Raw genomic sequence first — 11,049 nt, forward strand, 5'->3', positions numbered from 1 at the left:
TATTTTTATTTTGAAAAATTTTCTAAGTGCCAGCGGACGCTGGCACACGACGTGTCCGAGCCACGATGGTGCCCAGGCCGGACAGCGACGGCGAAAAAGCCGATTCTGGAAGTTTCGAATATGCCAACGGCAAAAGCGGCGTGATGTGTCCGCCTCGGCTGGTTCTCCGGTCGGCCAGAAAAAGTGAAAATTCGGCCTCTCGCTCTGGAGGTCCGACGAACTTTGGCGAATATTTTCTAAGTGCCAACGGGTGTTGCGCCGAAATGTGTCCGACTCGGCTGGTTCCCCGAGTCGGCCCGAACGAGCGAAAATTCGGCCTCTTCGCCTGGAAGTCCGGCCGACTTTGGCGAATATTTTCTAAGTGCCAACGGGTGTTGCGCCGAAATGTGTCCGACTCGGCTGGTTCCCCGAGTCGGCCCGAACGAGCGAAAATTCGGCCTCTTCGCCTGGAAGTCCGGCCGACTTTGGCGAATATTTTCTAAGTGCCAACGGGTGTTGCGCCGAAATGTGTCCGACTCGGCTGGTTCCCCGAGTCGGCCCGAACGAGCGAAAATTCGGCCTCTTCGCCTGGAAGTCCGACGAACTTTGGCGAATATTTTCTAAGTGCCAACGGGTGTTGCGCCGAAATGTGTCCGACTCGGCTGGTTCCCCGAGTCGGCCCGAACGAGCGAAAATTCGGCCTCTTCGCCTGGAAGTCCGACGAACTTTGGCGAATATTTTCTAAGTGCCAACGGGTGTTCGGCCGTAATGTGTCCGACTCGGCTGGTGCCCCGAGTCGGCCCGAACGAGCGAAAATTCGGCCTCTTCGCCTGGAGGTCCAACGAACTTTGGCGAATATTTTCTAAGTGCCAACGGGTGTTACACCGTAATGTGTCCGACTCGGCTGGTTCCTCCGGTCGGCCCGAACGAGCGAAAATTCGGCCTCTTCGCCTGGAAGTCCGGCCGACTTGGGCGAATATTTTCTAAGTGCCAACGGGTGTTACGCCGAAATGTGTCCGACTCGGCTGGTTCCCCGAGTCGGCCAGAAAAAGTGAAAATTCGGCCTCTTCGCCTGGAAGTCCGGCCGACTTGAGCTAATATTTTCTAAGTGCCAACGGGTGTTCGGCCGTAATGTGTCCGACTCGGCTGGTTCCCCGAGTCTGCCCGAACGAGCGAAAATTCGGCCTCTCGCTCTGGAAGTCCTGCCAACTTGAGCGAATATTTTCTAAGTGCCATCGGGTCTTGCCCGGAAAAGTGTCCGACTCGGCTGGTTCCCCGAGTCGGCCCGAACGAGCGAAAATTCGGCCTCTCGCTCTGGAAGTCCTGCCAACTTGAGCGAATATTTTCTAAGTGCCAACGGCTGTTCGGCCGTAACGTGTCCGACTCGGCTGGTTCCCCGAGTCGGTCCGAACGAGCGAAAATTCGGCCTCTTGCTCTGGAAGTCCTGCCAACTTTAGCGAATATTTTCTAAGTGCCATCGGGTCTTGCCCGGAAAAGTGTCCGACTCGGCTGGTTCCCCGAGTCGGCCAGAAAAAGTGAAAATTCAGCCTCTTGCTCTGGAAGTCCTGCCAACTTGAGCGAATATTTTCTAAGTGCCATCGGGTCTTGCCCGGAAAAGTGTCCGACTCGGCTGGTTCCCCGAGTCGGCCCGAACGAGCGAAAATTCGGCCTCTTGCTCTGGAAGTCCTGCCAACTTGAGCGAATATTTTCTAAGTGCCATCGGGTCTTGCCCGGAAAAGTGTCCGACTCGGCTGGTTCCCCGAGTCGGCCCGAACGAGCGAAAATTCGGCCTCTTGCTCTGGAAGTCCTGCCAAATTGAGCGAATATTTTCTAAGTGCCAACGGGTCTTGCCCGGAAAAGTGTCCGACTCGTCTGGTTCCCCGAGTCGGCCCGACCGAGTGAAAATTCGGCCTCTCGCTCTGGAAGTCCTGTCAACTTGAGCGAATATTTTCTAAGTGCCATCGGGTCTTGCCCGGAAAAGTGTCCGACTCGGCTGGTTCCCCGAGTCGGCCCAAACGAGTGAAAATTCGGCCTCTTGCTCTGGAAGTCCTGCCAAATTGAGCGAATATTTTCTAAGTGCCAACGGGTCTTGCCCGGAAAAGTGTCCGACTCGTCTGGTTCCCCGAGTCGGCCCGACCGAGTGAAAATTCGGCCTCTCGCTCTGGAAGTCCTGTCAACTTGAGCGAATATTTTCTAAGTGCCATCGGGTCTTGCCCGGAAAAGTGTCCGACTCGGCTGGTTCCCCGAGTCGGCCCGAACGAGTGAAAATTCGGCCTCTTGCTCTGGAAGTCCTGCCAACTTGAGCGAATATTTTCTAAGTGCCATCGGGTCTTGCCCGGAAAAGTGTCCGACTCGTCCGGTTCCCTAGTTCGGCCACATAATGTGAAAATTCGGCCTCTTGCTCTGGAAGTCCTGCCAACTTGAGCGAATATTTTCTAAGTGCCATCGGGTCTTGCCCGGAAAAGTGTCCGACTCGGCTGGTTCCCCGAGTCGGCCCGAACGAGTGAAAATTCGGCCTCTTGCTCTGGAAGTCCTGCCAACTTGAGCGAATATTTTCTAAGTGCCATCGGGTCTTGCCCGGAAAAGTGTCCGACTCGGCTGGTTCCCCGAGTCGGCCCGAGCGAGTGAAAATTCGGCCTCTTGCTCTGGAAGTCCTGCCAACTTGAGCGAATATTTTCTAAGTGCCATCGGGTCTTGCCCGGAAAAGTGTCCGACTCGTCCGGTTCCCTAGTTCGGCCACATAATGTGAAAATTCGGCCTCTTGCTCTGGAAGTCCTGCCAACTTGAGCGAATATTTTCTAAGTGCCATCGGGTCTTGCCCGGAAAAGTGTCCGACTCGTCCGGTTCCCTAGTTCGGCCACATAATGTGAAAATTCGGCCTCTTGCTCTGGAAGTCCTGCCAACTTGAGCGAATATTTTCTAAGTGCCATCGGGTCTCTCCCGGAAAAGTGTCCGACTCGGCTGGTTCCCCGGTTCGGCCACATAATGTGAAAATTCGGCCTCTTGCTCTGGAAGTCCTGCCAACTTGAGCGAATATTTTCTAAGTGCCATCGGGTCTCTCCCGGAAAAGTGTCCGCCTCGTCCGGTTCCCTAGTTCGGCCACGGAATGTGAAAATTCGGCCTCTCTGAGGTACCAGGGGTACGCATTTAGGTACCAGGGGTAGTCGCTGAGGTACCAGGGGTATGCATTTAGGTACCAGGGGAGACCACTACGGTCTGTTGGTCCCCCTAGTTAGTGTACTCATCGGTTTACTCCCCTTTCGCAAAATATAGTCGGCACGTATGTGCAGGACTGTTTATTTTTATTTTGAAAAATGTTCTAAGTGCCAACGGAAGCTGGCACACGAACTGTCCGAGCCACGATGGTGCCCAGGCCGGACAGCGACGGCGAAAAAGCCGATGTGTGTTTGATGGAAGTTTCGAATATTTTCAAAGTGCCAACGGCACTTGCGGGGTGATGTGTCCGCCTCGTCTGGTTCCCCAGGTCGGCCAGAAAAAGTGAAAATTCGGCCTCTTCTCCTGGAAGTCCGGCCAAGTTTGGCGAATATTTTCAAAGTGCCAACGGCACTTGCGGGGTGATGTGTCCGCCTCGTCTGGTTCCCCAGGTCGGCCAGAACAAGTGAAAATTCGGCCTCTTCTCCTGGAAGTCCGGCCAAGTTTGGCGAATATTTTCAAAGTGCCAACGGCACTTGCGGGGTGATGTGTCCGCCTCGTCTGGTTCCCCAGGTCGGCCAGAAAAAGCGAAAATTCGGCCTCTTCTCCTGGAAGTCCGGCCAAGTTTGGCGAATATTTTCTAAGTGCCATCGGCACTTGCGGGGTGATGTGTCCGCCTCGTCTGGTTCCCCAGGTCGGCCAGAACAAGTGAAAATTCGGCCTCTTCTCCTGGAAGTCTGGCCAAGTTTGGCGAATATTTTCAAAGTGCCAACGGCACTTGCGGGGTGATGTGTCCGCCTCGTCTGGTTCCCCAGGTCGGCCAGAACAAGTGAAAATTCGGCCTCTTCTCCTGGAAGTCTGGCCAAGTTTGGCGAATATTTTCTAAGTGCCAACGACTCGACCAGCGTAAAGTGTCCGCCTCGGCTGGTTCCCCATAACGGCCACCATAAGTGAAAATTCGGCCTCTTCTCCTGGAAGTCAAGCCAAGTTTGGCGAATATTTTCTAAGTGCCAACGACCCAACCAGCGTAAAGTGTCCGCCTCGGCTGGTTCCCCATAACGGCCACAACAAGTGAAAATTCGGCCTCTTCTCCTGGAAGTCTGGCCAAGTTTGGCGAATATTTTCTAAGTGCCAACGACCCAACCAGCGTAAAGTGTCCGCCTCGGCTGGTTCCCCATAACGGCCACAACAAGTGAAAATTCGGCCTCTTCTCCTGGAAGTCTGGCCAAGTTTGGCGAATATTTTCTAAGTGCCAACGACCCAACCAGCGTAAAGTGTCCGCCTCGGCTGGTTCCCCATAACGGCCACAACAAGTGAAAATTCGGCCTCTTCTCCTGGAAGTCTGGCCAAGTTTGGCGAATATTTTCTAAGTGCCAACGACTCAACCAGCGTAAAGTGTCCGCCTCGGCTGGTTCCCCAGGTCGGCCACCAAAAGTGAAAATTCGGCCTCTTCTCCTGGAAGTCAAGCCAAGTTTGGCAAATATTTTCTAAGTGCCAACGACTCAACCAGCGTAAAGTGTCCGCCTCGGCTGGTTCCCCATAACGGCCACCAAAAGTGAAAATTCGGCCTCTTCTCCTGGAAGTCAAGCCATGTTTGGCAAATATTTTCTAAGTGCCAACGGCTCTTGAGCCGAAAAGTGTCCGCCTCGGCTGGTTCCCCATAACGGCCATGAAAAGTGAAAATTCGGCCTCTTCTCCTGGAAGTCAAGCCAAGTTTGGCAAATATTTTCTAAGTGCCAACGACTCAACCAGCGTAAAGTGTCCGCCTCGGCTGGTTCCCCAGGTCGGCCACCAAAAGTGAAAATTCGGCCTCTTCTCCTGGAAGTCTTGCCAAGTTTGGCGAATATTTTCTAAGTGCCAACGACTCAACCAGCGTAAAGTGTCCGCCTCGGCTGGTTCCCCAGGTCGGCCACCAAAAGTGAAAATTCGGCCTCTTCTCCTGGAAGTCAAGCCAAGTTTGGCAAATATTTTCTAAGTGCCAACGACTCAACCAGCGTAAAGTGTCCGCCTCGGCTGGTTCCCCAGGTCGGTCACCAAAAGTGAAAATTCGGCCTCTTCTCCTGGAAGTCTGGCCAAGTTTGGCGAATATTTTCTGAGTGCCAACGACTCAACCAGCCTAAAGTGTCCGCCTCGGCTGGTTCCCCATAACGGCCACCAAAAGTGAAAATTCGGCCTCTTCTCCTGGAAGTCAAGCCAAGTTTGGCAAATATTTTCTAAGTGCCAACGACTCAACCAGCGCAAAGTGTCCGCCTCGGCTGGTTCCCCATAACGGCCATGAAAAGTGAAAATTCGGCCTCTTCTCCTGGAAGTCAAGCCAAGTTTGGCAAATATTTTCTAAGTGCCAACGACTCAACCAGCGTAAAGTGTCCGCCTCGGCTGGTTCCCCAGGTCGGCCACCAAAAGTGAAAATTCGGCCTCTTCTCCTGGAAGTCTTGCCAAGTTTGGCGAATATTTTCTAAGTGCCAACGACTCAACCAGCGTAAGTGTCCGCCTCGGCTGGTTCCCCAGGTCGGCCACCAAAAGTGAAAATTCGGCCTCTTCTCCTGGAAGTCAAGCCAAGTTTGGCAAATATTTTCTAAGTGCCAACGACTCAACCAGCGTAAAGTGTCCGCCTCGGCTGGTTCCCCAGGTCGGTCACCAAAAGTGAAAATTCGGCCTCTTCTCCTGGAAGTCAAGCCAAGTTTGGCAGATATTTTCTAAGTGCCAACGACTCAACCAGCGTAAAGTGTCCGCCTCGGCTGGTTCCCCAGGTCGGCCACCAAAAGTGAAAATTCGGCCTCTTCTCCTGGAAGTCAAGCCAAGTTTGGCAAATATTTTCTAAGTGCCAACGACTCAACCAGCGTAAAGTGTCCGCCTCGGCTGGTTCCCCATAACGGCCACCAAAAGTGAAAATTCGGCCTCTTCTCCTGGAAGTCAAGCCATGTTTGGCAAATATTTTCTAAGTGCCAACGGCTCTTGAGCCGAAAAGTGTCCGCCTCGGCTGGTTCCCCATAACGGCCACCAAAAGTGAAAATTCGGCCTCTTCTCCTGGAAGTCAAGCCAAGTTTGGCAAATATTTTCTAAGTGCCAACGGCTCTTGAGCCGAAAAGTGTCCGCCTCGGCTGGTTCCCCAGGTCGGCCACCAAAAGTGAAAATTCGGCCTCTTCTCCTGGAAGTCAAGCCAAGTTTGGCAAATATTTTCTAAGTGCCAACGGCTCTTGAGCCGAAAAGTGTCCGCCTCGGCTGGTTCCCGCGGTCGGCCTTCAAAAGCGAAAATTCGGCCTCTTCCCCTGGTAGCCCTGCCAACTTGTGCGAATTTTTTCTAAGTGCCAACGGCTCTTGAGCCGAAAAGTGTCCGCCTCGGCTGGTTCCCTCGGTCGGCCCCAAAAAGCGAAAATTCGGCCTCTCCCTCTTTAGGTACCAGGGGCTGGGGTACCAGGGGGAGGGTGCAGTACCAACTTTGGTCTTCAGGTGCGCCAGAGTACGCTAAATGGTCCCCCTAGTCAGCGTACTCATCAACGATTTACCCCCCTTTCGCAAAATATAGTCAGAACGAGCATGGGGGGCGCATAATTTACCCCACAAAATGAAAGGGCCCGGTGCCGAGCGCTTGGTCATGGCCGCCAGCAGCGCCCCTTGCTCGGTGGGAACACAACACGCAGGGTTGCACAGCACCCTGGAAGGCACACAGAGAGAGAGAGAAAAATTTTCTAAGTGCCTCTCTTGACGAAAAATGTCTAAGTGCCTCTCTTGACGAAAAATTTCTAAGTGCCACAGCGCTCGAAAATTTCCTAAGTGCGAGCACGGCTGTGAAATATTCAAAGTACAAGGAACGCTGGCAGAATCGCTCGACGGCCGTCTGCTCCCGGCGGCCGCCGTGAAGTCTCCCCTCCCGGGGACGGCTGTCTGCTCCCGGCAGCCGTCCTTAACCCCCTCCCCACACGTTGGCCGAACACCAGCCGAGGGCGAAAGGCTCGCGGTGTGGAAGGATCGTGGCCACGGCTAATCTAGCGATGCCCGCGTTGGACGGTCACACCGCACGACAGAGCGGGGCCTGCATCCGGCGCGAGGCGGCCTTCAGGCACGTGGTTCGAGACGACCTCACCCGCCCTAGCCCGGAGCGGAAAGACTTTTACAAGTCCAAGGAACAATGGCAGAATGGGAGGACCGGCCGCCTCCTTAAACACAGGCCGGAGAGATGGAGCGGGATCAGCGGCCCGCGCATTGAGCGAACACCGGCCGAGGGCGAAAGGCTCGCGGTGTGGAAGGATCGTGGCCACGGCTAATCTAGCGATGCCCGCGTTGGACGGTCACACCGCACGACAGAGCGGGGCCTGCATCCGGCGCGAGGCGGCCTTCAGGCACGTGGTTCGAGGCGACCTCACCCGCCCTAGCCCGGAGCGGAAAGACTTTTCAAAGTCCAAGGAACACACTGGCAGAATCTCTCGACGGCCGTCTGCTCCCGGCGGCCGCCGTGAAGTCTCCCCTCCCGGGGACGGCTGTCTGCTCCCGGCAGCCGTCCATAACCCCCTCCCCACACGTTGGCCGAACATCAGCCGAGGGCGAAAGGCTCGCGGTGTGGAAGGATCGTGGCCACGGCTAATCTAGCGATGCCCGCGTTGGACGGTCACACCGCACGACAGAGCGGGGCCTGCATCCGGCGCGAGGCGGCCTTCAGGCACGTGGTTCGAGACGACCTCACCCGCCCTAGCCCGGAGCGGAAAGACTTTTACAAGTCCAAGGAACAATGGCAGAATGGGAGGACCGGCCGCCTCCTTAAACACAGGCCGGAGAGACGGAGCGGGATCAGCGGCCCGCGCGGAGGGTCTTTAAAATGTACAAAGTCCTAGGAACAATGGCAGAATCGCTCGACGGCCGTCTGCTCCCGGCGGCCGCGGTGAAGGGACTGTACACCCCACCCGGGGACGGCTGTCTGCTCCCGGCAGCCGTCCTTCCCCCCCTCCCCACACGTTGGCCGAACATCAGCCGAGGGCGAAAGGCTCGCGGTGTGGAAGGATCGTGGCCACGGCTAATCTAGCGATGCCCACGTTGGACGGTCACACCGCACGACAGAGCGGGGCCTGCATCCGGCGTGAGGCGGCCTTCAGGCACGTGGTTCGAGACGACCTCACCCGCCCTAGCCCGGAGCGGAAAGACTTTGAAATATTCAAAGTCCAAGGAACACTGGCAGAATGGGAGGACCGGCCGCCTCCTTAAACACAGGCCGGAGCGACCGAGCGGGATCAGCGGCCCGCGCGGAGGGTCTTTAAAATGTACAAAGTCCTAGGAACAATGGCAGAATCGCTCGACGGCCGTCTGCTCCCGGCGGCCGCGGTGAAGGGACTGTACACCCCACCCGGGGACGGCTGTCTGCTCCCGGCAGCCGTCCTTCCCCCCAAACCCACACGTTGACCGACACCGGCCGAGGGCGAAAGGCTCGCGGTGTGGAAGGATCGTGGCCACGGCTAATCTAGCGATGCCCGCGTTGGACGGTCACACCGCACGACAGAGCGGGGCCTGCATCCGGCGCGAGGCGGCCTTCAGGCACGTGGTTCGAGACGACCTCACCCGCCCTAGCCCGGAGCGGAAAGACTTTTCAAAGTCCAAGGAACACTGGCAGAATGGGAGGACCGGCCGCCTCCTTAAACACAGGCCGGAGCGACCGAGCGGGATCAGCGGCCCGCGCGCAGGGTCTTTGAAATGTACAAAGTCCTAGGGACAATGGCAGAATCGCTCGACGGCCGTCTGCTCCCGGCGGCCGCGGTGAAGGGACTGTACACCCCACCCGGGGACGGCTGTCTGCTCCCGGCAGCCGTCCTTCCCCCCCACCCCACACGTTGACCGACACCGGCCGAGGGCGAAAGGCTCGCGGTGTGGAAGGATCGTGGCCACGGCTAATCTAGCGATGCCCGCGTTGGACGGTCACACCGCACGACAGAGCGGGGCCTGCATCCGGCGCGAGGCGGCCTTCAGGCACGTGGTTCGAGACGACCTCACCCGCCCTAGCCCGGAGCGAAAAGACTTTGAAATATTCAAAGTCCAAGGAACACTGGCAGAATGGGAGGACCGGCCGCCTCCTTAAACACAGGCCGGAGCGACCGAGCGGGATCAGCGGCCCGCGCGGAGGGTCTTTAAAATGTACAAAGTCCTAGGAACAATGGCAGAATCGCTCGACGGCCGTCTGCTCCCGGCGGCCGCGGTGGAAGGACTGTACACCCCACCCGGGGACGGCTGTCTGCTCCCGGCAGCCGTCCTTCCCCCCAAACCCACACGTTGACCGACACCGGCCGAGGGCGAAAGGCTCGCGGTGTGGAAGGATCGTGGCCACGGCTAATCTAGCGATGCCCGCGTTGGACGGTCACACCGCACGACAGAGCGGGGCCGCATCTGGCGCGAGGCGGCCTTCAGGCACGTGGTTCGAGACGACCTCACCCGCCCTAGCCCGGAGCGGAAAGACTTTGAAATTTTCAAAGTCCAAGGAACACTGGCAGAATGGGAGGACCGGCCGCCTCCTTAAACACAGGCCGGGCGAAAAATATGCGAATGTTGGGTCTCATCCAAGAAAGGGAGTTACCGGCCGCCTCCTTAAACACAGGCCGGGCGAAAAATATGCGAATGGTCCATCCAAGGAAGGAGGACCGGCCGCCTCCTTAAACACAGGCCGGGCGAAAAATATGCGAATGGTCCATCCAAGGAAGGAGGACCGGCCGCCTCCTTAAACACAGGCCGGAGAGATGGAGCGGGATCAGCGGCCCGTGAACTGAGCGACCACCGGCCGAGGGCGAAAGGCTCGCGGTGTGGAAGGATCGTGGCCACGGCTAATCTAGCGATGCCCGCGTTGGACGGTCACACCGCACGACAGAGCGGGGCCTGCATCCGGCGCGAGGCGGCCTTCAGGCACGTGGTTCGAGACGACTTCACCCGCCCTAGCCCGGAGCTGAAACTCTGCGAATGTTAACATCCAAGGATGGAGGCAACGGCCGTCTCGTTAAGCTGAGGCCGGAGGAAAGTCTGCGGATTCGGGGCATCCAAGGCAGATGGAGGTGCCGGCCGCCTCGGTAAACAGAGGCCGGACCGACCGACATGCGACCATGACCCGCCTTGGTAGGGCCCCCACCGGCCCCGGCTAGCGCCGGCGTTGGGTGGACGGTTCCTCCCCACTTGCGGGTCGCCCTCTAGCGCTACGGCCGCCGCGCGAGCGCGCGCTCCGACGCCGCCCCCGCAGGCCTAGCGCGAGCCGTACGGCAGCGAGACCGAGACGCCCCGATTCCACGCACGCACCTAGCGGCCATCAACGGAGGCCGAGCGCGCGATCCGACTCGCGGCACGCCACGTGGGCGTCCGCCGGCCGCGCCGGTCTACCGCGAAAGATGTTTCTCAAACCCTCGCCTAACCTAGGGACGGCTATCTCGGGAAGCCGCCCCCGCATCTGCACCTATCCGCTAAGCCCTCCCGACCACCGCGAAGCGGGAGGACGTCTATCGTGGCCGCCGGGGCGTATGACCCCTCCGCGTGAGGCGTGCGGGCTCGGGTGGGCCGCAACGACCGAGTCTGACTCGGACGGGGCGCAGCTTCCCTCCCGGTCGCAGCATCAAGCGCCGATCGCGCGACGTCACCAGCCCCCCGGGACGGTTCGTCGGGAGCACGGTACAGGCACGTAGCTCACTCTCCAGCTGGCCGCAGCGGGCCGCACCGACCGAGTCTGACTCGGCCGGGGCGCAGCTTCCCGTCTGGGTGACAGTGGCGACGAGCTGCGACTGTTGGCCGCCGCCCCTTCGTCCTTCCCGGATCCCCCCAGTGCCGACTCAACTCCGCATCCTGGCCGCAGCGAGATACCGTCGGGTTGCGGCGCCCGAGTCTGACTCGGGACGCGCGCTTCTTCCTTCGGACCACAGCGTACGTGCCTCGCGCGGGCAAAGTCGCCGGCACAGCGCCGCG

Source organism: Syngnathus floridae, unplaced genomic scaffold, assembly GCF_059516105.1.
Source record: "Syngnathus floridae isolate MCC-2025c unplaced genomic scaffold, RoL_Sflo_1.0 HiC_scaffold_89, whole genome shotgun sequence".
NCBI classification, from domain to species: Eukaryota; Metazoa; Chordata; class Actinopteri; order Syngnathiformes; family Syngnathidae; genus Syngnathus; species Syngnathus floridae.